Raw genomic sequence first — 26582 nt, 5'->3', positions numbered from 1 at the left:
AGAGACTGAGGGGCGGTGGAGGATCTCCAGGGGACAGCCCACCACCGCTGTCTTCTCTCCATTCCAAGCTGGAGCAACGGAGTGAGGAATGGACTGTTCCACTACCAAATGCGCCTCCATCAGGATCCACCACTTACCTGAGCCAAAAAGCTCCGGCAGGTGGGAGCTGAAGGAAGGAAAAGGAACATTTCGTTTCAAATCAGTGGGCATGATGGAGGGTAGTTCAAGTGGAAATAGAGCACAGGAGTGGGGCAGTGAGGGGCAGCACCAAAGAGCAGCCTGTGGCTCAAGGTAGGGTGGGAAGATGAGCAGCACCCCTGCAAGGAAGCACGCTATTCCAGCAGCTGTCACTGCGCTTTCTGGGTGTATACTGAGTGCAGGAGGACAGAGGTTATTCTGGTGGCTGCTGTCAGTTTGAAAATCTCCATATCCTTTTGATACACAGTTATTCAGTGGAAAAACCAGTTATAAAATAAGGAAACTATTTTATGCAAACAAAGTCAGATGCAGATTACTCTCTCTCTCACTCATACATACATACACATGCAATAATCCAGTATAATTTAGTACAAAGAATGGCAATAAGAACTAGAAAGCAAACAAGGAAACAGACTGTGATTCTAACTCAGTTACCCACTAGCTATGTGACCTTAGTCAAGTCACTTCGTCAGTCTGGGAAAACACTCAGCCCCAGCTACTCTGATTTAATAGGTCCAGGATGGGACCTTCGTATCTATCTATATTGTAATAAAAAGCTATCTGGGTTATTCTCAGCCATATCAAGACTGAAAATCACTGATGATCTATTTTGAGAGTTAAATTATAATGAATTAAGGGTCATGAGGCAGAAAAAGAAAGATGCATGTAAACACACCCCCAGAGGTGAGGGCAGGAGGGTTGTATGAAAGAGCAAGCATCAGTGGTGGGCATAGGGACCAATGGAGCAGTGTTTGTTTGGGGGATGAAGGAGCTTTATGACCCCATAGCAAATGACATGATACACGGTGACAGAAGAGCAGAAAGACATTCTTTATGAAGAAGAGGAACAATGAGAGAAGGGAGAGAGAACTGCATACTGTTAGGTTAGAAAGTTCTGCCTGACTTAAAAACAATTTGCTTAGCAGCACAATGGGAAAAGATTGGATAGACCAGGGGAGATGGGGTTTTAAGCAAGAAGTTTGTTACCAGATTTTCTGAGTAACATAAAGCCACCCAAAAAGCACACATAAAGACCTGCTTTGCCACCCTGTCTGAACCACATCCATTGAACAGATTTGTCTTAAACAAAATGAAGTTTCTGAGGGGCTTTTCAAGCCCACAGAATAAAGTAGATGGCCCGGATCCATAGTGCCAAACCAAGTGCCTACAGCGAGATGGGTGAAACCGTGGCCTGGAGGTTCCAGACCGCAAGTATCAGTAGAACATAGATGATCTCAGGCCAACCACTTAGCCGTCAGGACCTCAGCTATCTCACTGCTGAGGGACCAGCTGCCCATGGTCAAAGTCACTCTGCTAGGTGCCAGAGGTGATGGTGACCAAGGGGACAGTCCCTACCTTCACAGAGTTTACAGACTAATGTTTGATTCAGTAATCAAATGATATTACCTGATTATAAACTGAGATAGGTCCTCTTAAAAGAAAGGGACGTGGTTCTAAAAGAATATTACAATATATAACCTCTCCTCCTGGGGCATTAGAAAAGGCTTTCCTGAGGGAGAGACCTCTGAGCTGGGCCTGAAAGATGAAAATACATGATCTCAGCAAAGGAGAGGCAGGTATGGGCTTCGGGACACACTCCAGACATAGCAAGCTGGGCCATGGCTCCTGATGGAGAAATCACGGCGCCACAGACAAAAGGAAAGCAAGCTTGTGTAACTGTACCGCCAGCACCGGGTGGAGAATGATTCAAGATGTGCCCAGAGGGGCAGATGGGCTGGGTAAGGCAGGGCCTCACAGACCATGCTATTCTAAGGGTAGTGGGAATAAATGATTAGAGTTGAGTATTTGAAAGATCAGTGCCCACGTTGGTGTGGAGAATGGACTGGAAGTAGGCCAGTTGTGTAGGTGATTACAGCAGTCTAGGCAGAAGGTGGTGGCAGCTGGTGAAGGATGCATTCCAGACACACGAAGGGTGGCACTGTTGCCATGACTTAAAGTTAAGGATTCAATGTGGGATGTGAAGAGAGAGAGGTCAAAGACAACTCCTTTGGTTCCTGACTTGCATACTGAATGGACGATGGTGTCAACTACTAAGGTGGGGGACATGGGATAAGAATCAGGTTTGGAGGGATGGTGGAAAACTCACTGTTAGCCATGCCCAAAAAGGGACATCAGGTATGTGCGAGGGAAATGCAGTCGGGTATTTCATAACACAAGGATGGGGAGTTAAACTAGACTGTGCTGAGCAGTGCTGACTGTGCTGGACTCTCTCATGCACCGAGCTGGTCCATGGAGAATCTCCTAGCAGCACAGGAGTGATGCCAGGGGCTCTGAGGGTATGACTGGGCCGCTTGTTCCAAGCTTGCCATTTCTTTAATGTATTGGGTTTCTCCATGAGAACTAAGGTGACCTCACATAATGTATCAGCTCTTGTTTAAGAAAGAAAATATCCTCTCACCCACTACCACAGATTTTTAATTTTGATTGACATTCTGGGAAGAGATGGCTGAGTTACTCTCTGGCTTTGTCCATTTCCTGGCACAGAACCCTGTGCCCACAGAGGAGACACAGATCATTTCGAGAAGGGCAGAATGCCATGTAATTTAGCTTAATCCTTACCACTATCCTGTGATGCATCATCATCCCCATTTTACAGATGAAATACCTGAGGCCCAGCAAAATTAACTTGCTCGGAGCCACACAGCAGTACGTGGAAGAGCAGAAAGAGATGCTGGTGCCTGTTTTCTACCCCACGATACCATTTGTTATGAAGATGGGTACAATGTATGTAAGGTTCTAAAATTAGAAGGCAACTGTATTATTAGTTTATTTTGGGCTCAACATCACAGTAAAATAACATAATTACACTAAATAAATAAATAAATAAATTTAAAAAAGCTCTTCCTTCTATGGCACTCTTCACTCACTCTTTCTTCTAACGAGGTGTGTGTGCTGCCTCTCTTCTCATCTTATTTTCAGCAGCCCTTCCAAAGTTGGAGCAAAGTGTAACTGGGGCCAAAGACACACTCACCACCACTCCAGGCAGTGGAATAAAATGGATTGTTTGATGCAGAAGGGCAAGTCAAAGCATTTGACCTTGTCTCCCGCTGAGCCATGAAACACAGGAGGAAGAGGATTTAATGCGGGGGAGAAATATAATGACTTCCTTTTCACTAACCAAGGCTAGGTCCAATCTTCCCTCTCTAACAATTTTGGTTTGGGGTAGAACAAAGACAAAACAAAAAAGAGCCAAGATATGGAATCAACCTGGGTCCACTGATAGAGAAATGGGGAAAAAAGATATGGAACATAATATATTCTGGAATATGACTCAGCCATACAAAAGAATGAAATCTTGCCATTTGTGATAACATGGATGGACCTAGATAGTAATATCCTAAGTGCAATAAGCCAGAGAAAGACAAATACCATATGATTTCACTTATATGTGGAATCTAAATAACAAAATAAACAAATGAAAGAGAAATAAGTTCACAGATACAGAGGACAAATTGCTGGTTGCTAGACGGGAAGTTTGGGTGGCTGGGTGAAAAGGGTGAAGAGATTAAGATGTGCAAATTGCCAGTTATAAAAACAGTCACAACACAGCATAGAGAACACAGTCAGTAATATTGTAATAACTGTGTATGGTGTCAGGTGGGTACTGGACTCATGGAGGTGATTGCTTTGTGAGTTATATAAATGTCTAATCACTATATTGTGTCCCTAAAACTCATATGTCAACTGCAATCAGAAGAATTAAAAATAATTTAAATAAAACAAAGGAGAAATTATGAAAAGTTAAAGACGCCAGAAGAAGAGGACAAGTGCTGGGAAAGAGAGAAGGTGTAATGTGTATTGCACCTGCGCAAAGGTCAGCAGGAATGCATCGGACACACGAGAGCCAGGTGTGATGTTGAGCCAGTCCGCTGGGGAGCGTTGGGTCTGGAGGGTGGGCAGTGCAAGTTAAATGAACAAAACCATCCCTCTCTCTCTCTTTTTAAAAAATCCTCGCCTGAGGATATGTTTATTGATTTTAGAGAGAGAAGAAGGGAGAAGGAGAGAAATATCAATGTGAGAGAGAAACATTGATCAATCGCCTCCCTTAAATATCCCAACTGGAGATTGAGCCAGCAGTCTAGGTGTATGCCCTGACCAGGATGGAACCCGCAACCTTTTGTGGTGCTTGGGATGATGCTACAACCAACTGAGCATCCTGGCTAGGGCCATCCATCTCTTTTTTAAAAAGAAAACTGAGAAACTGCCCTGTTAGACATGTGGCAAGAAGCATGTGGGTGGGTATTATTCCCACATAAAGGAAAAATAAAGCTGATAGGAACTTACTTTAAAATAAGAAAATATGTAATAAAATAAAAGTATTCCTACCTCTAATTATATGCAGCTATTAAAGCACAAGGCAGTCTAAAATCTGAGGGACCACATGTAGAAATGCTCTGGTGTGAACTTTGGGGTTAGAAAACTGAGTTGTGGTGATGGTCGCAGAGCTCTTTAAATTTACTCAAATCACTGAGTTGTATACTTATGAGTTAATTTTATGGTATATGTAAATTGTACCTCAATAGAGCTGTTAAGAAATGGAAAAAAAAACCCACAAGGAAGAATTCCCATAATGACAAAAACATCAGTTAAAATGAGTAAATCTAAGCAGACAATTAAATTAACAAACTTTACCATGGTAAGCAAGAGGACATTAAAATAAAAATATTAGAGATATAACAAGCATATAATGATAAATTTCTAAAAATAATATTTTAACCTCTAACATGGTAGTACCAAAATATAAAACACAGAATCTGATTACTCCTAAAAATGAAAACAGAGCTCAGACAGTGTCAATGAAACCCCTTGGACCTTCAGAAGAGAACTAAATTTCCAGACCACAGTAGATGCAGAACACTGTAACAGGCTTTTGTGATGGTCCTATGGCAACTGAAATATTTAAATAAATTGCATAAGCCAGAAAGTGTGCAAAGGCTAATTTAGGGACATCCAGTCTAACAGTCGATGCCAACAATGAGCCTAAGATTAGGGGGGAAAGAAAATATTACTGATTTGCTTTTATAGACTGACAGAAAATTAGTTGAGTAAATTCAAACACATAAAAGGAGGCATCACATACTTCTCTCGCCTGAAGGGAGTGGGAGAGTGAATCTCAATGACTGTACCAAAAATAGCACCTCCAAAACCATAATCAAAGGTTGGCAGGTCCAAGGAGACTTTCTAACCTTGCCATCAAACTTCACTTTAATATAAAAACCATGCAGAATACCTTCACAGGCATATAGTTATTCCTGCTATATTTTCTGTATTTTTGATGTGTTGACATTTTGGTGCCTGGCCGATTTTGAAGAGGACGTCCCTTCAGGCCTAGCCAATTCCTACAGATAGTAAATGACTTGCCTGTGAGTGTACCCTTCAGATGCAAACCAACCAATCCAGAACCCAGACCCTCAACCACCGCCTTTATCAGTTCTTACACTATGGGCCACTGTTCTCTGCCCTAATCACCACAGGCCAAGTACCAGACCACTAGACACTGTCCCTATGCCCTAGGGGCTGCTAAAATGATTTGAACTAGCTAAGTAAATCTGCTTACCCTGTCCTGCCCATTCCTTTTCACAGAAACTACAATAAAACTCTCTTGCCCTTGTTTTCCTCCCACTCTGTCTCCTGACTGACCCTTGTGCTTCCCCATATGGCCCTCCATGGTGTGGCGTGAGTGACCCTTTCTCTTGGAATTGGTGAGTACAGCAACTATCTTTTCAATGGCGGCTGTCTCCTGATCTGCTGGTCTCACTATACCTGAATAATCCATAAGACCTATCCCTATACTGGTTTGTAAACAAACAAACAAACAAACAACTAGGGGGATTTTAATCTATTGTTTCAAAATGTGTTTATATTTGAGCAAGTGCTTTAGAAATGGAAGGGCTGGTGAAGAACTGATCCTAGGCAGTAAAGTCCACCAGAGCCCGGACACTAATAATGGAATGGCAGTAGTTGCAGTCGAATCACTTTGATAAATTCTTCTAAGCCACCACTGCAGCTTATGCTACATTTACTGAAAGTCTGCTCCCTATCATCTCTCCTTAATTATTTTCCCAATCTCCTTATCCACATGGGTTTGTGTTATGCCAAGGAATCCTATGCTTCTTTGACACTGGTGAGTTTAAAATAGGCAACTTGAATGGGCTCATTCTCCTTAGTCAATGCCTGAACTGGATGAGTTTCTTAAAAATAACTAGGCATTCTTGCCCTGACTGATGTGGCTCAGCTGGTTAGGTGTCATCCCATAAGGTGAAGGGTCACCAGTTCTATTTCTGGTCAGGGCACATGCCTGGGTTGTGGGTTAGGTCCAGGATGGGGACACAGGAGAGGCATCCAATGGATGTTTCTCTCTCAGATTGATATTTCTTTCCCTCTCTGTCTCCCTCCCTTCCTCTCTCTCTAAAAAGAAATAAAATCTAGAAAAAACACAAGTAGGCATTCTCTTTTTACTTATTTGCATAAATACAAAAGCTTTTATTTTTATTTTTGAAAATAATACCTGAAAACATTTTCACTTTAAATAATGAAAAAAATAAAGAAAATGAAGTTCTTTTTCACCTGCCTCCTTCCACAGACCTAAATCGCCTACTGCCCTCCTTTGATATTTGTTCTTTTCTTTTCTTTTCTCCTTCCTTCTCTTCCTCTTTCCCACATATGCACAGCCCCTTACGTTATATAAATACAGTTTTTAAGAACAAATGGAATCATTCTGTGCATATTGTTCTATAAGTCTTTCTACCCCCCCCATTTTTCAATATGTTTTAGAGGTCCTTCCATCAGTACATACAGAAGCACCTAATGATTTTTGAGTCCTGCATACCATGACATGGGATATAAGTACCATACTTTATTTAACCATCTAGAACTGAAAAAATTTAAATTTTTGTTTCAAATATGGGCAAACATTGCTACTGTAAATATAATTGTTCAGGCATGTACATGAAAAGGTATAACTTTTCTATAATGTATCACTAGACATACAATTTCTGGGCAGAGCACCACTGATGGAAGAAATATCTCATGTTTTATAATGTTCAATTATTGCTTTTTTATTTTAAGATGAGGAAATGGAAAAAAAAGTAATACTGATGCTGGAACAAGTCATTTGGTCCTATTCAGAGTAACAGAGCAGGGACTCATTTAGATTTTTCTCTAGGATAATCTCTGTTAAATTCTCTGCTCAACTGCCTTTAAATTACATTCTGTAGGGAAGAGAAGTTTGAAAGGGGGAAATAATCGAGAATGATGAAATTGTCAGTAACTCACTGTAAAGTCTTATGTATACCTTCAGTCATTAAAATAGTCAACCTGTAAGAAAAATCTGTAGCTTTTATCCCTTTAAAATTTTACAACTCCAGTGAAAGTGAATTTAGGCTAAAAATCTACAAGTGACAAGTGGAACGAGCCTTGAGAACCTAGGCCGTACCTCCACTCCCATCCGACTCCATGGATGGTGAGGATGTGATGCCACAACACTGGCCTAGATGTGGACCCAAAACAATCAACTCACATCAACAGTATCTTCAGAGGAAATGTTTCCATTGTTTTAAGATGAAGAGACTCTTTTGAAATTAAATTTACACAAGGGAGCAAGGACTTGGAGAAGTGGGGAAACTGGAGGCCTTCTATTATGAAAGATCAAATGGCAAATGCCAGCTGATCTTTTGTTTCAGAAGGAAATTAATGAGAAAAACAACATAGTTGTTAATCGAAGTGCTATGTTAAAAAGGAAGGGGAAGTAAAAAAGAATGCAACTCTAAAGGTCTAGTTTCAGACAGAATGTATAAGCATATTTAAGAAGCATATGTTAATCTAGAAGCAATTTGTATGAGCACCAAATATTGTGCTTTTTACTAACTCGGATGTTCAAGAGTCCTATGAATATCTAAGCATTTGTCACATATGGAATAACTAGGCAAGAAGGTTTCCAATAACTGATTATCTAAAGAAAAGCTTATTGAATTACTAATTCAAAATGGATTAAAATGTTGTCAGTTAAGGTTAAACGATTCTCAAAATCAGAGATACTAACCAGTTTGGAATTTTTTCCCCCTCTAAAAATCCAAACCATGTGGAAATTCCATTGAAAAGAATCTTAGGCTTAAGTGTCCGAATCCCACGATTGGTAACCACAGATTCCAACTCCCCCATTGTTACAGTATGAACTTCAGTGAATGTCCAAGTAGAGGGAGCACATGGACATTGTAGTCCCGCCATTGTTGGGTAATGCTGCTTAGCTAGCTTGGATAAACTCTTCATGGCCCATGAGGTAAGAGATGAGATTGCTTATTTGCTGTTGCTTGTGATTACATCCAAGTCATCTAGATCAGCACTTTCTAAAGTCTGTTGTGCAGAATAGTAACCCCCAGGGATGCTCTGAGGAAAGGGATGTGAGGACAATAAGTTTGGGAGATGCCATGTACCAGGGGAGAATCACAGTGGTCATTAGCACGAAAACACCTACAGTGAATAAACCAGCTTAATTCAGTTTAACCTGGTGTTTCTTTCAAATTCATTTGACAATATGACCCTTTTATGGAGTACCTTGGGACCTCCACTCTGAGGAAAATCTCTGAGAGATGTTGATCTAACTGCCAGGTTACAGGAAGCAAAGGACCCAGGTTGGTCAGTCTGTCTAACACGGCAGAGACTTAGATGGGCCTAACTCTTTTGTCAAGAGCTTTCCATCAAATATCTGAATCAAACACACCCAAAAACCCAAAGTCCTACAATGTCAACCCAGCAAGGCATGACTGACTTGGAAGATCCTAATGGAGCAAAGGACCAGTAATTTGTCTACCTCTCCTCCAGGCAGACACTTCAGTTAGTAGAGATTTGCATTCCAATGAGATTCCTAATGGGCCAGCCCCCCATGCATTCCCCAGATAAGTAAAGACTAAACTTGCTTAACCTCGAGTAGCTCAGTAGCACATACTATCTGCCCCACATAAGAATTTTGGGTTGGACATAATTGATATCAGGTACTTCTTTCTGACAGTATAATTCCTTTAGAGTCAGCAGGTATGAGGGGCACATCATGTCATGAGCAGAGACGGGCGATTTGCCCCGCTCAGTACCGTGGCAGCCCTGCCTGCACCCAGGCCCCACAGGGGCTCCAGCCACTGACCAAGTGATGGGCACGAGGAAGGACTCATTTTAAGCTGTCAGCTGTGCTGTTACCAGTGCATTCTTCATGGATCTGGAATGGATCTTGGTTTGAACAAAGTGTTCAAACCTGTAAATGTGTTTTGGGGTCAGTTGGAGAAATATGAATATGGACTAGGTATAAGAAAATATTAGTGAATTATTGTCAGTTTTGCTACATATTATAATGATCTTATAATTATATAGGACATTTTCCTTATTTTTTTAAAAGAGATACCTGATTAGAGAATTCAGTAATTTATTGTAAAACACTTCAGGGAAAAAAAAAAACAAATATGGCCAAATCAAGTAACTGTTGTTAGGTGGTGGTTATATAACTGTTCAATTATAAAATATTATTATACAATTCTTTCAATCTCTCTTATGTTTGAAAATTTTCAAAGTAAAAAGTTTAAGTGAATGAATCCTACAAGTAATGCTGAGTGAACAGAGCAACAGAAAAGAACACATATACTATGATTCCATCTATGTGAAGTTAAAACACTGGCAACATTAAATAAATGGTTTTGAGATACACATCTCTAAACTTTAAGACTACAAAGAAAAGAAAGGACATGATCACAGGAAAAATCAGGTTAGCAGCTACCTTTGCTGGGGCGTGCAAACTGCAATCAGAAAGGCACATTCGGGGGCTTCCAGGTGCTATGGGTATTTTCTTTCTTGACTTAGGCAGTGAGTATACGGTTCTACTTCATAACCACCCTTTAAACTGTATGTTGAAGCTTGATGGGATTTTCTCAATACATCCTATTTTCTGAAATAAAAACCTGAAGAAGACATGTTTACTAACTTTGCTTCTCTTTGTACTCTTGCAATAGTCTCTGAAGGGGAATAAAAAACTCAGCCACCATATAACAAAATTATGCTGTTGGCCAGCAGACTAACTCCTGTTAATGAAAGTAAGGGTAATTATAAGGCAATATGAGTCAAAGTTTTTCCTGGACTTTTGTTCAAATGGGTCAGACCAGAGTGTAGAAGTGTTGCTTCTAATGCTTCCTAGTCTCTAGGTAGCAAGACAGACCTGAAGTTGTGGGGGCAGAATGTTGTTGGCAGCAAGTTTTAGAGGTAATTTGCAGAAGTAATGATTCTGAATTTTGAGAGCAGGATGACTGCTCTTGGAGCCCGTCGTTGAAGTGACAAGTAGGAAGCAACTTCTGGGAAGTCGTTTGGCAAGGACCAGGCTCCTCAGTGCTGGGAGTGCACTGAGGAAAGTTTACCCTGCAATTTGCAAATTCCATTTTCTTTACCTCCCACCCCAACCTGCACAGGAAACTTCAAATCAAATTCTGACAGAATTTAAGTATTAGTTTTCTCTTCTGAGATCTAGGAGACAAAAAAATAATTCCTTCTCCATTTACTGACCCCCTCTTATGGGATCACGGTAAAACATGATTTAATAAAACTAAAATCTGAAAAATAATTTACGGTAAGCCCTGTTTACAACCTTCACTTTGTCCTTTCACCTATATATCACCTATTATGACAGACTTTTTCATTAAATGTAAAACAGATGGCCCTACAGTGACAGAGAATGCAATGTGAGGAAAGTGTTTATGCTAGAAATAAAGGTTTAGTGCTTTGGGGCTTGCTTCTATTACTTGTAGGAAAGTGTGTCATAATACCTAATTTTTTGTGATTGTGTACTGAGTCACAATTCACCTTTCCACTGTGTTCTCTGCTGCCTCTAACACTCTCCCCAGGAATAAAAAGAAAATTCATTGATTTAGGGCTAGTTAAGTGAGTTTCTCCTCCCAGATGTAGGAAGCATAATGCTGTACTGTATTTCATTCCAGACACCTAATTATTATTGATCACTTTATGATAGAAGTATACTGCCTAAAGCACTGAAGAATGGAAATCTGAAATCCTGCCCAGAACAGCTTAATACCCCAGCTACCACCTGTTACCTGACAGATAATAGGGATCTTGTTCGATGTGTTTTTATGGTGCCAAGTTAATGTACATAATCTTGCTGCTTCACTGTTTGTTTTTCTTCTTATGGTCAGATCAACCCCCCTGTAGGAAAGTCTCTAGAAGGCACTGTTAAGATATTTATGCTTTAAGATCTTACTTCTCTGACACTGTTGAGACAAAGACAGCAGCCTTAGATTGAGGGTTTTTATTTGTTCTTACTATTGACAATCAGGACTGAAGTCAGCTAATAATTTTGAACAAAAATTTTAAAAACTGTAACTATGCAGAATTATGTCAGATGTCCACACAGACAAACGTGTTGCCTGAAAGGGACATTTCTGGTGAATACTTGATTTCTCCCTTCTACTCCCATGGTAACACTTAAACTATGCCTTTAAAGAGTTAGGAATATGCCTCATATTTGTCCAGCCTATTTATAAATAATCAGTCCTGTATAGATCAGCTATAGTGTATATACAGAACTAAAGATACACTTTTTACTATTTCCTGGGCATAATTTTACAGCTTATAAACTGGGATAATTTCTTCAGTCATTGTATTAAGTGTAGCAGTAACGTAACTGTCATTGAATGAGGCTTCACGGATGGAGAGGAAGCACACTGTCACACACATAAAATTCGACGATTGTTTCTGTGACCAGTCTCCACTTCAGGGAACAGTGTCACTGGCCAGAGAAAATAGAGTCACACACAAATTTATAATTTCAGTCTTTTTTATGTACAGCTATACCTCATTTTATTGCACTTCACAGGTGTTGCTTTTTAAATATATGGAAGGCAAGGTCCTGTGCCAGCAAAAAGATGACGATTCACTTATTGTGCTACTCGCATTATGACGGTGGAATGGAACCGAACCCCGATATCTCTGACAGGTGCCTGTACATGGTAAGTAATGGTCATGTTTAGGAAGGTGAATGTCTGCTCAGTTACTTCTCATCAGTCGTTTCAGGTGAAGGACACTACAGGAAAGAAATGTGCAAGATTTGCTATGCATTTCAGTACCTATTTTTGAAATATTGAGCTACATAAAGACTTTTACACCAAAGCAGAACAGAAATGCTCATGGAGAAGAAATGCATAACCATTGCATGTAGTTAAATAACAAAAATTTCCAAATCTAAGTACTGTCCAAAGTCCAAGTAATTTAGAAATGTCCCTTCCTATTTTGCACATCAAACACATTTTTTTTTTCATTTGTTTCAATCTTCTTCTCTTGTGTGAGAAGATGCTTCACCCAGAAATGGACTGGGTTTATCTGTACTTCATCCAAGCATTTACCATCTAATCATAAAAATAATATGGTCAAATATCCATTATCCTCAAATAGGAGAAGTGAATTACTAACCTACAGTGGGTGGGGTGGGGGGAGTCAACCTTCAGTACCAGATTCTATCCCTGAAAAATGCCTGAGAATATCTGAATAGCTGGTTTGTGAATCAAACATTTACCCTAACAGTAACTGTAAAAATTGAAAAACATAACCACTGTGAAGAAGAAAGAAGAAATCTCATAACACGGGCAATAAAAAAATAAGATCTAGTCCTACCTGGGTAGCTCAGTTTGCTGGAGTATCACGCTGTACACCAAAGATTGTGGGTTCGATTCCCAGCCAGGGCACATACTTAGCTTGTGCTCAAACACCCTTTGAGACGCATAGAGGAGGCAACTAATTGATTATTTCTCTCACACCAGTGTTTCTTTTTCTCCCTCTCTCTCTCATCTTTCCTCTCTCTCTAAAAGCAATAAACATATCCTCAGGTGAGCATTAAAAAAAAAAGAAAGAAAGAAAGGAGCCAGGTCTGGAAGCACAATGTTACTCAGAGCTTTGCTTGAGGCACTGCTTGTTCTTACAGAAAGCCATCAGTCCTCCCAGTTATGACAAGGCGGTGAGATTTGACAAGCAGCACACTGCTCCCTTGTATGAATTCTCAGCCTTCTCCTTTCATCTTTTGTAATTGCAACTTCTGAGTTCTGTTTCTGATGGGTATTTTTGCACTTCTTTTGAAGTCACTGTAGCATGCGTAGCGGAAGCTGACAAATGTACAATCCTTAATTCACAAATAAAAACAGCAGAATTCAATTTCTTTCATTTGCTTGAGACTGATTCTTTATGATGCTGTGAATGGAACTTTGCTCCACAATATTGTCCAGCAGTTTCTCAATTCGAGAAATTGACTCCTAGTGATGGCTTCATTTGGGCCAAGGCAACAGTTTAGAATTCAAATTCTGATTTTTAGTGCCATCATGACTTGAGTGAGTGAGAAGATGTGTTCAGAAGAAGTATTCAATGGCAACAGTGCTGATGGGAATCCAGCTGACCTCAATAGTGTTCAAAGGCAAGTCTGAACTGTCAATCCATTTTCTTTATTCCTGGCAAACCCATAAAAGGGACTGTGCTGGCCTCATCATCAGGCTAATAGAAAATCTTGCCCGAAGTTATACTAACACAGTATTACAGGTTAAGTGATGAAAATACATCAATCAGCTTGATTTAATCTTTTTCCTTATTAAAACATCCTGCCACCTGATAGTTATTTCTAAATGTACAGTTCAGTAGTTTTAAGTATATTCACATTGTTGTGTGACCAATATCCAGAACTTTTTATTGCAAAACTGAAACTCTGTTCCCATTAACTGACTCAGCATTCCTCTCTCCCTCAGCCCCTGGCAAACACCATTATATTTTCTGTCTGTATGAATTTGACTACTCTGGGTATCTCACATAAGTGGGGTCAAACAGCTTTTGTCTTTTTTGTGATTGGCTTATTTCACTTAGCATAATGTCATCAACGTTCATCCATTTTGTGGCACGTGACAGAAACTCCTTTTTAAGGCTGAGTAAAATTCTATTGCATGGATAGACCACATTTTGTTTATCTGTTGATGGACAGGTGGGTTGCTTCCACCTCTTGGCTATTCGTGAATAATGCTGCTACAAACACGGGAGTATCTCTTTGAGATCCTACTTCAGTTCTTTTTGTTATATCCCAAGTGGAATCACTGGATTATATGGTAATTTTATTTTTAATTTTTTGAGGAATGGCCATACTGTTTTCCATAGAGGCTGCACCATTTTACATTCCCACCAGCAATGCACAGAGCTCCAATTTTTCCACATCCTTGCCAATGTTTGTTGTTTCCTGGATTGTTTTATTGTTTTTATGATAGCGATTCTAATGGGTATGAGGTTATGAGCTTAGTTTTAAGATGTCAAAACTCAGGGAAAGGAAGATTATCAGAATCTAGAGCCATACTATTTGGCTATGAGCTTAAATGCTTTTAGAAGTTGTCAATTGTTCACCTCAGGTCACAGAAATAATACCACAAACTAAAGGCCTCCTTGGGATTATAAAAGTGATTTCTTTACAGAGGAAGAGTCAGAATGGATTTTATGAAAAGGGATGAATAAGTGGAAAGGTTATATTTTTCAAAAAAAAAGAAGTAAAGGTTTTATTGTAGTTATTTTTATTTTACTTTCAAAATAGACACGAGCTTAGCATTTTAATTTCTTCATAATTAAAGAAGAACAGTAGTTTCACTGCAAATACATGCATCTCCCTCCATTGCCTGTGATGGAGGTCTTTAATTATGAGACAAAGTTTCTGGTGTATTGGGAAACCTGGCTACCAGGTGTGCACTTGGTCCTTTCCTCGGAAGCTTCACTGCAGGCTGCACACAATGCTGTCTCACTCAAGTTGATCTGCTCAAATGAAAAATTTTGGTGGGGGATACAGCTGAGTCCAAAAATATCAGCATGAATTCTATAAGCCTTCTAGCTCCATATTGCAAACAGACAGCAAAGGTATTTGGAATATTTATAATGAAAAAAAGTAGTTTGTGAATATATAGGGCAGGTGTTGGCAAACTTTTTCTGTAAAGGGCCACAGAGCCAGTCTCTGTAGAAACTACTCAACTCTGCCATAGCAGCTGCCATAGCAGCATATTATTTGCATAGATACCATGCAAATAAATAAGCATGACTATGTTCCAATAAAACTTTGTTTACAAAACATGTTGGGAGATGGATTTGGCTGATGGATCATAGGTTGCCAACCTCTGCTGTATAAGACTCAAGGGAAAGAACTTTAAAAATTAGTGTTTTCTCATAAGTTGAAGGAGGAGAAACAAACTTTCAAGCTCTGTGACAAAAACAAAGTACACCCTCTTGATAGGTTTCTTTCAACAACAAAAATAAAACTGTGGCTTTCATGTTAACAAATCCATTTCATAGTTCCATGTCATGTTTCTGCTGTATATCCTTGATCTAAAAAAGCCTACAATAAGTGAAAATCAGCATAACCTTGGATGTGGAACACTGAAATCCTGACTTCCTCAAAAGCCAATGTTTGACTTTACGAAGCAGAAAATCTCGGGTAGAAATCGCACCCTTCATCACAAGTCACTTAACAAGTTCTTGTTCTCAGCATAAGGAGAGGACAGTGCCCTAATTAATCAGGCTCCAAGGTCACCACCAGAAGGATATGTTTCTTTCTCAGAGGTAACTGGGCCTATGTCCCTCTGACATTCATGTCATCCTTGGAGCTTTTCCCAGAGTGGTGACAGAGACTCTCTCCTTGACCAAGCTCTAGTCAGACTCCTCCGGGCCCTCCTCTTGACTAGGCCTTACACTCAGACCTATAAGAACTCAATTTCAACAAGGATGATGGTGTTAGCCCCACACTAGAAGACCCGAAGAAACACCAGCATGCTCTACAAAAGCTTGAGGCTGTGTCCCCCAGATGATGACTCTACCTTCCAACGATCCCTGCCTGGAAATTTCAATGCTGCCAAAAGCACTTAGGTTTGTTCCAGTCGAGACCTGGCATGGGCCCAAGCTCCCTCTTCTGAAAGCATTTACTTTCAAAAACTTGCAATAGTAAATCCTTTCTTTGTCTCTCCAAGGTGTGTATATTACTACAACCCAGGGTGTCTTTCTCAAAGACTTGGAAGCCATTACTTGAAATGGAATTATCAGGGAAGAGGCGAGCGTCTGTCTCCAGCTTTTGGGGGAGGGTACAAGCCTAATTCAACAGGAGCCAGTTAAAAGACACAGCTGAATCATATCCCTTAATGTTCTTTAGTTCTTTCCCTGCGGCACACTCCAGAGTTTAAATGGCCTCCTGCCTCTTGTTTCCATGGAGTTGAGCTCAGGTTACACTGGGGTCTTTCCTGCACAGCAATAGTGAAGAATTAAACTGGTGTTGCTGCCTTTAGCTAGTGTCCAGCTTTGTTTCTCTTTGACAGTGGTTACTGTTCCACACAGCTGTCAAGGGACACTGCTTCGTCTTTAATGCTTGGGCCCCAAGACATACAAAACTTTCTCCTAATTTCTTTAGCCTGTTTTAAGACACATCACCCCTTCTAATCCCAGGAGGCCCAGGCTTCCTGACCAGTGCTTCACAGGCCAGTCTTCTCCCACCGCCTGAAGCCTGACCTGTCCAGGTCAGGTTTCTGGAGAGAGAGCCTCTTTGTCTCGGCAAAGGACACCAGCAACACACTCACTCATTCCCATTCCCGATCCCCAAGTGCAAGGGTCACCTGTGCAGTAGGACTACATGTAAATACGATACAAATATTCAAACTGTAGGGGTTATCGAATACAGAAACCCGAGTGTTATTTTTAGTTTGGACAAGAGAGAGTGGAAAAAGATATCTGGATGACTTACTCCAAATAATTTAAACAAAAACCAATGAGGCAACATTCAAAAGTACCATTTTATGTAGAATCTGAATAAGAATGGCTTGTGTCCAATCTAATTGACTCAATAATTTATTCATTCACCAAATACTAAGAATCTTTAGAGTTAAAACACTGAACTAGCTTTAGTTAGAAGGCACATTCCATTAACTTGATTCCTGTGTGCACCTTGACAAAGTACTTTTTATCTTCTGTATTTACTAAATAAAAAGATAAACAGAACTATCCTGGCTGGCCGGTTCAGCTGGTTTGAGTGTCATCCCATACAGCAAAAAGTTGTAGGTTTGATCCCCTATCAGGGCACATACCTAGGTTGCAGGTTCAAGCTCCAGCAACGGATCGATGATTCTCTCTTACATCAATGTTTCTCTCTCTCTTAAGTCAATAAAAACAAACCCTCAGGTGAGGATTAAAAAAAAAGGCAAACAGAACTGAACACCACCAAACCAAAAAAAAACCCCCACAAACTTCATGTTTCCAGGCTGAAGCTTGTACATCACAGCAGACAGATTGTTTACTGATTAACTCAGCAGCCTTAACTAATTTTCCCCTCGTGCTTCTCAAAGATAGTTATCCCTATAATAATGAAATCGTTATTGACATTACTATATCATTGATCACAATGTCATGAACAGATACTTGCTAAGTATTTCCCCTGTGCAGGATACAGAGAATGGTGGGAGGCCTTGATGTCTGCAGAATGTGCTGTCCGCAGGTATCTGGAGAAGGCTGATTAGCTAAGGGGCAAGACAAGGGGAGAAAGAGAAGGGGCAGCTGGGGGTTTGGTTTGGAGGAGGGAGGGTCACCTGGCAGGTGCAGCCAGATGGAACTTGGACTGGGACTGGGACTGGAAGGGAAGGCAGAGCTCAGCTCTGTGATAACCTGAGCCAGGAAGTTTTACTGGTTTATCAGAACTAGAACAAAGGCCTCCGCTGGTTCTCCCACCAAGTTACCGCAACCCCTCCTGAGTTACTACTTCTGAAAGGTTCTTTTGAGAGGGTTAGTACATGAAGCTGTACTTTAATAGAAGAAATTGATGCCTGGGATGTGAGTCAGTCTTCAAAGTTTCCTGTCTCTTTCAGTCATGTGGTGTGGGGCCACCTGAATTTCTGTTCTTGAAGAGGGGTCTAGTGCACTCTTTTACTTACAATGGTTCTTGGAAAGGATTTGGAAGAAAGATTAGGAAATACCATGAAGGTCAAATTTTGAATGACATCTGAGTTTAGCTTCTTTTTCTAAACTTCTGGCTTTGCAAAAGCTCCTTTCTACATTATTAAAAGAACACGAGAGGATTTTATGTTTGTGTTTGAGGTTCAGTGAAATCACTGAAACAAATCCTTAAAAAATAGTTAACTGGTCTACTGAATAGGCCTAACAGGCTGAAGAAGCTTTTAAAATATTTAAATTATTATTTTAAAAGCAGAATGCCATGTTATTAAATTAAATGAAGGTAAAATTTCACAAAACTTCGGGTAGGCTTTTGCAACAGGGAAATAGTAACTGAAGAAATTGAAAAATAAAGCTAACTCTTGACTTACTGTGCATTTATAGGAATCAAGTGATGCATCCACATCTCTTGTAACTAAAAGTATTTTTAGAGACATACCAGGGAGGCCGTGGCCGGGTAGCTCAGATGGTTAGTGTCGTCCTGATGTGCCACGGTTGTGGCTTTGATCCCTGGTCAGGGCACACACAGGAATCGACCAATGAATGCATAAAAGGGTGGAACAACAAATCAATGTCTGTCTCTCTCAAATCAATAATAAAAAAAATTTAAAAAAAAGAAATACCAGGGACAGATCTCACCAGATGTGCCCTATCTCAGTGGGCTGCTCACCCCACCCAGAGGTGGGTTCTGCCCCGGCTCAGTGCCCTGAGCTTGCAGGGCGGGAAGCACAAGCAGACCTCAGTTGTCTGCGCTGCTGCAAGTCAGTGTGCAAAGCCTAAATATTTTATTGGTGGATTTCATTCATCCTTTCTTACAAAAACTATTGTTTTTGCTGTTTTTTTTTTTTTTTTAGCACATCCTATGTGCTAGGTACTGGAGATAGAATAGTGAATAAAACAACTAATCTGGTATTAAAATAGAGGCTGAGCCTGCTCTGCTCCAGTATTCTGATTCAGGAATTTCGATAGCTGAGTCCTCTTCTCAGTTTCCTCCTTTAACTCTCCATTCCTAGGGACTAAGGTTCTGTTTCCCACACTTTTGCTAAGGTTTTTGTTTGGTTTTGCTTGTTTTTTATTCTAAGGATTTTTGTTAGGGAAGGCAGTTGATCACTTGCATCTTCAGACCTGGGTCTGAGTTTCTGCTGTGCCCCTTCCTGATTCTGATTACTCTCCCACCTAAAGGTATTCGGTCCCATTACTTTTTCATTCTTCTAGTGATGCAAGCACCTCATTCCCTACATTAAATCCTTTTCTGCACTGATCTTGAGTGAAACCCTAACCAAGGTGTGGAGGTTGGGAAGGGGTCTGCTTTGGGGTGGAGGTGGGATGAAGGAGGTAGTATTATCTTTTGAATGAGCTGCGCTAACCAAACGAAAATGCCTCATGGTCAGCTGAATACATACAATTGAAGAACTGACAAGAAACCGGAAGCAAAGAGGCAACCAAACAGAGCTCAATATAAAACCAAAGGAGGAAATGGGCTTCCCAGGGAAATGAAATTAGATGAGAAACAACAGAAGGGAACTCACTGAGCCTTAGAGACTATCATAGTGATGAGGGTAGAAGAAAAATATTCACGGAAAGTTAGAGGGCAAAAACAAGGCTGACGGAAAATGGTCTTTAAAAATTCTAGGTATTTTGAACATTATATGTAAGAAGTACTTCTACCTTATTTCATACAATGGTTCTGCAACTTTTTTGAACAATACCTTTAATGGGATTTACTATGTTATTCCCATTAAAAATTATATTCAAAGTATAATTTTTAGCTCTTTAAATGTTCATTGTAAAGTTACTGTCATGCCATAATTTGCATAGCTGAGGAAAGGGATTTTAATTTTCCAAATAAGGAAATTACACATGCAAAATTTCTATGAATATTTCATTTATGGAAATTGCCTACAATTGACTTCTTCAGATATAGAGGAAATCCAGACCTGTATTCTTCTATCGAGACCCCAAAGACAAGCAACAAATTTACAGAGGAAAAAATGGTGAAAAAAATCCAAATTTCAGCTTAGAAATTTGAGGTGGTAATTTTATAGAAATGGCTTCAATTAAAGCACGCTAGTTTTTTCTTTTAGAATACACCTAAAAGGTTATTTCAAAATGCACCCATCTAAAACCACAGGTTGGGTTAATTTCCTAATGAGGTCACTCAACTATTTTCAAGCCTCACATTGTTGGTTTATGAAAAAGTTCAGTTAAAATTTTAATCTGCCTCAATGGAATTGCAAAATTTATATTGGCCCATGGTTGCTTAGGAAAAATATGCAAAAACCCCCAAAAGTCCTTCAGACTGTGAGTTGAAACTAATGGAAGAAAAATTCTTCCATATTGTGTCAATTTTTCTCCAACTCAAAAAAACCAGTGGAATATCAGGTGAATCAATTAAATTAGAGTATGATTCTTCAGCTCATTTAATACTTTTTCTTTATACTAATGTATTTAAAATTAGGGGAATTTCACCTTTCTTAATGACTTGAAATAGATCCAAAATTTTTCTTCCTCTATACAAATCCAGCAATCATTTTAAAATACTTTCCAGAGTTTGAAGTCATCACAGCATCCATTTATCTAAATCACAGTCAAATTTCCAGCTAGCAAGAAGCCAGAAAAGCAACACAGACAGCAGAACGGATGGCACAAATCCATGCGCTAGATCTTACATAGTGAGAGCTCCCCAAGCTCCCTCTCCTAGCTAGTTTACGTTAATTTTAGTTACAATTTAAATGGGCTTGGTAGTCTTGTTTCCAAGCCCATACCAGATTAGAAACATAATTTATAAAGCAAGAGGCAGGCTGATAGGAGAGGGAGCCCTTGGGAGAAATGGAGATGGGGGAGGAGAGTTTAAACTAAAAAAACTAAACAGTCGTACACTTTTTATTAGCCCCTGTGAGCATCATTATTCAAAGCATAGCACAGTAAGACATGCTTTAATAAGAACCCTAAAGCATCAAGAAAATATAAAATTAGGCTACTGTACTCTAAGGAGAAGTAGGAAAGTACGTATTTTAAAGAGACTTCTATTGAAGATTTATTTAAAACGTTCTTTAAGGCATTAAAGAGAGAGAATCTTTTGGTAAAATTACTCATACGAAACACCTAATTTCCTAATGCCTAATGAAGCATTATATCTCCATAAGGATGTAAACTGACATAAGTCACATGGAGACATGTTCAGCTACAGAGCTATATAACACTGTGTGCCTGCGCCTGATTAAAAACATCAATCAAAGAAATGTACAGTTTAACAAAGGTATGTTGATGTTACTATTTTCTAAGCATTTCAACAATTTTATCACGTTTTCTGAAATTCAGAATGATGACTTTCAAAGTGATGAAACCAGAACACAGTTCTAATTCCACAACATAACGCCCATGAAGCTGAGTTCATTTAAATCTAGGTTCCTGAAGGCCAGCAGCGGTTAAAATTTCTGGTAGCTGTTACTAAAGCCATCTGTCAGAGAGAGTCAGAAGATACCTTGGGAAAGCCACTGGGCTCTTACTCCTAAGTAATATCCTTATTAGTATCTTTCATGTTAGTTGAACATGAAAGAATGTAAATATGACTTCCAATAACCCATAATTTGTGTAAACTCTTCAACACAGAAACGGGGCCCAGAGCAATACACCATGGCAATCAAGCACAATGAACCAGGTCTACACAATACAGTACATGGGAGATACATACGTGTTTATGGCATCATATACATAAGTCACTTTAATTCTTTAAGTTGTAAATATAGTATACATGTCTTCACATTACATGGATTTATGGTAAATATGAAAGTGATGTACAATTGAACGTTTTACAAATAGATGAGAAGTCAGGATTTTCTATTCCAACCTTCTAAGAAACAGAGGCTGACAGAGGTTCCAATGATTCCTGTGCTCTAGGCTCACACTTAGCAACCAGGGCCAAACTAAACTCCAGGACACTGTCAACTAACCAAGAATCGATCTCAGAAACACCAGATGCAAACTAACATGTCAAACACAAAACTTTTACTCTGCATTCTCACTCTTCAAGTCTTCTCATTCCATCAGAATAACCTGATAGGTATTTCAGATAGGCCTTATATTGAGAAGTCAGGTGGGAGACATGGAAAAGGAAGAAGGAACTTTCCAATGGTTAAGAGTTACAATTTCTCCAGGTAGTCAATATCTGCCAAAATTAAAGAAAAAACTCCCAGTCAGATGATTTGCTTTTATAGCCAGCTTCCATAGCATGATTCTTTAAAAATTGTGTTGATTATTTGTACTTATAGAACCCTTTAAAAACTCATTATTTTATGCCCCCACTACAGCACCTACTAGACACAGAAATGGCAAATGATATGGAGGCCTATCACTCGTGAATCAAGTGGGCATCTAGAAAAATGGGTTGATTCTTATGGTGAAGTTTTGACATTTGGTTAGGAACATAGATTTTGAAGTCCAACAGATGTGAGCTCAAATTCCATTTCCACCATTTACTGGCTGTGTGACCCTGGACAAGTTACTGAGCTTCTCTGAGCCTCAGCTTCCTTGTTTGTAGATCAGAAATAATAATGTTTGCCACATAAGATGGCTTGGATGTTAAATGAGCACAGATAGATACTCCATACATGGTGGACATTTTGCCTGGATAGTGTGGGTGGTGACACTTTTTGGTTCTAGGGCTAAGAGGCTTATTCAAGGCCATTCCAATCTTTAGTGGGAGGGCCTCAGTCTCTTGTTGTAAACGAATCACCAATTGTCCTAAAATAAAGGTCTATCCAGCATTTAGGAAGCTTCCATTAGCAAGCAGTATTTTATGGACATTTGTGGTTATTTTCTTTCTTGAACGCTGGAAGAGTTAAGTAACTAAATCCCTTCTCCTTCATTCTCTCCATTTCACTTTTTCCCTTTCCCCAAAAACATTTGTTTCATATTCACTAGGTTCCAGATACATTGATGTTTACTGATATTTAAATGTAAAAGCAACAATGTGTCTTCACAAATTAGTAGATTAAGATTATTTTTAATTCACACACACATATACACACAACTAATTCCATCGTATCATTTAAACTATTTTTCTGCCTTTTGTCTTCTTGCATGGTTTATTTGGTGGCCTACATCTCCAGAAGGAAATCTTATTTACATGATAGATGTGTTAAAATATTATTAACTTCTTAATACTAAATAATGGGACACATGAATAATCTGGATATCTTTCACATAGAAATATCTTCATACAAAAGGCATTTAACCTGGACTACATTCAATATGATGTTTTTTAAAACACAGAAACTATGCCCTTAAATATTGGGGATTTCTCATTTAAATCCTTTATGCATTTTCAGAAATGATATATTTCTTATTCTGTTGGAGGGAGATAGAAGACAAAGTCTTAGCAGTAGCCATCAAATTATTTTTCACTGGGTTTCTTCCATCATAGGTAACATTACCAATGACTGAAAGGCAAATTAGAATAATCTCAAAAAGCTGTTGGCCTTGAAAATAAGCTTAAATCAGTTAATAAAAAATTTGTATTAGAATGATTGTCACTGGGGTTACTAGTTACAATCTAAGAATACAAATAAACATTAGAGCAGAGCAAGCACAAAAATTTTTCAAGAACATTTCTCCTACAAATGCCTTAAAACTACAATCATAGCAGAAAGTAATTACAGCCAGTCCTCACTGTGCGGTAGCTGTGCTCTACAATGCCAGTGAGAGCCCTGCCTCTGTTAGTGCTGAACCAGTGCTCCAAGGGGCAATGTGGGGCAAGGGTCTTGAGCCTCCAGTCACACTGTTTTAGTCAGCTGAGGAACACACTTTGTTTTACATGTGTTTTTGTCTTTCTCAGCTTTACTGAGGCATAACCAGCAAATAAAATGGTAAGATTTACAGTGCATAATGTGATGATGTAATATACATATGCATAGTGAAAGGACTCCCCCGACGAGTTAACACAACCATGACCTCACACATTTATTTAATATATAAGGTGCGGCAGAAGTAATGTCTGCTTGAGTGTGGTTGGTAGGGTAATAATATGGGTGTAATAATTTATAGTTTCAATTTGAACATTTCACCTAAAATGTCATATGGTATGCTTGAGTGTGATATTGTTATGTTACAGAACTATGTGCTTATGGTTTTGAAATAAAAGATTTGGTAATACAGAGGTATTATTTGTGCTGGACCCTGGAAGTTGACTCATTAATCTTGAACTTGAGGTTAATAGCACTGTAACTTGCATCTGAATGAAGCTTATTGAACATATATATTTCCTTCATGGGCATGTCACAGCCTCCCTGCACTTAGGAACACTAGATAGCACATCAGCACTACAGCCCTCACTAAACTGAGAAAACTCCAACAGAAAACACTACAATATAAAAAAGTGGACTTCTGGCCAAGATGGAGGCATAAGTAGACACACTGCGCCTCCTCACACAACCAAAAGGAGAACAACAAATTTAAAAACAAAAAACAACCAAAACTGCCAGAAAACCAAACTGTATGGAAGTCTGACAACCAAGGAGTCAAAGAAGAAACATTCATCCACACTGGTAGGAGGGGTAGAGATGGGCTGCCAGGCTGAGAGGACTTGCAGCAAGGCGGCAGCTGGCAGAGCAGGTGAGGTAGCGGCTGGCAGAGCAGACGGTCCCACATTTGCCTGCTTATAAACTGGGAGGAACAACTGGAGAGTAAGACAGACCGCTCAACCCAGAGTTCAAGCATGGGAAAATGAAGCCTCAAAATAAAGACTGAAAAAACCTGTGAGGGTTGTGGCATCAGGAGAAACTCCCAGCCCCACAGGAGAGTTCATTGGAGAGACCCACGGGGTTCTAGAATGTACACAACCCCACTCACTGAGGAATCAGCACCAGAAGGACCTAGTTTGCTTGTGGGTAGAGGGGGAAGTGACTGAAAGCCAGTAGAGACTGGAGAAAGTGGCACTGTCCCCTCCCCCACATACAATGTCACAACGCAGTGATGTGTTTCCTTGCCCTGGTGAATACCTAAGGCTCCACCTCCTACTACATAAAAGGTGCACCAAGACCAAAAAAAATGACCCAAATGAAAGAACAGATCAAAGCTCTAGAAAAAATACAACTAAGTGATGAAAAGATAGCCAACTTATCAGATGCACAATTCAAAACACTGGTAATCAGGATGCTCACAGGAATGGTTGAATATGGTTGCAAAATAGAGGAAAAAATGAAGGCTATGAAAAGTGAAATAAAGGAAAATGTACAGAGAACCAACAATGATGGGAAGGCAACCAGGACTCAAATCAATGGTTTGGAGCAGAAGGAAGAAAAAAACATTCAGCCAGAACCAAATGAAGAAATAAGAATTCAAAAAAAACGAGGAGAGGCTGAGGAACCTTCAGGACAACTTTAAATGTTCCAACATCCAAATCATAGAAGTGCCAGAAGGAGAAGAAGAAGAAGAGCAAGAAATTGAAAACTTATTTGAAAAAATGATGAAAGAGAACTTCCCCAATCTGGCAAAGGAAATAGGCTTCCAGGAAGTCCAGGAAGCTCAGAGAGTCCCAAAGAAGTTGGACCCACAGAAGCACATACCAAGGCACATCATAATTACATTACCCAAGATTAAAGATAAGGAGAGAATTTTAAAAGCAGCAAGAGAAAAGGAGACAGTTCCCTACAAAGGAGCTCCCATAAGACTCTTAGCTGATTTCTCAAAAGAAACCTTACAGGCAAGAAGGGGCTGGAAAGAAGTATTCAAAGTCATGAAAGGCAAGGACCTACACCCAGGATTGCTCTAGCCAGCAAAGCTTTCATTTAGAATGGAAGGGCAGATCAAGTGCTTCCCAGATAAGGTCAAGTTAAAAGAGTTCAGCATCACCAAGCCATTAGCATATGAAATGTTAAAGGGACTTATCTAAGAAAAAGAAGATCAAAAATATGAACAGTAAAATGACAACAAACTCACAACTATTAACAACTGAACTTAAAAAACAGTAACAAAAACAAACTAAGCAAACAACTACAACAGGAACAGAACCACAAAAATGGAGATCACATGGAGGGTTATCAGTGCGGGAGTGGGAGAGGGATAGAGGGGGAAAAGGTACAGGGAATAAGAAGCATAAATGGTAGGTAGAAAATAGACAGGGGGAGGTTAAAAATAGTATAGCAAATGTAGAAGCCAAAGAACGTATATGTATGACCCATGGACATGAACTAAAGAGGGGGAATTCTGGTGGAAGGGAGTGTGCAGGGTGGAGGGAAATAAAGGGGATGAAATGAAACAACTATATTAGCATAATCAATAAAAACAAAAAAAAATTTCTAAAAGTGGCATTAAATGAACTACATAAAAAATCCTCCTTATTTACCATGTGGGAGTGAAACAGGAAGGCAGACTACTGCCTTGTGTGATAG

At 39.6% G+C, this 26582-nt stretch overlaps 1 protein-coding gene across 9 annotated transcripts in view; it reads right to left on the bottom strand.

Moving 5' to 3' along the window:
• Positions 1-26582, bottom strand: part of PHACTR1 (phosphatase and actin regulator 1) — a 537076-nt gene that overhangs the window by 111522 nt on the left and 398972 nt on the right. The gene's annotated exons all lie outside the window — the stretch shown is intronic.

The sequence above is a fragment of the Phyllostomus hastatus genome, unplaced genomic scaffold, assembly GCF_019186645.2.
Source record: "Phyllostomus hastatus isolate PE091 unplaced genomic scaffold, TTU_PhHast_1.1 phas_contig_524, whole genome shotgun sequence".
NCBI lineage: Eukaryota > Metazoa > Chordata > Mammalia > Chiroptera > Phyllostomidae > Phyllostomus > Phyllostomus hastatus.
Note: the sequence above shows the minus strand (reverse complement) of the source record. Positions and strands in the feature narration are given on the sequence as shown.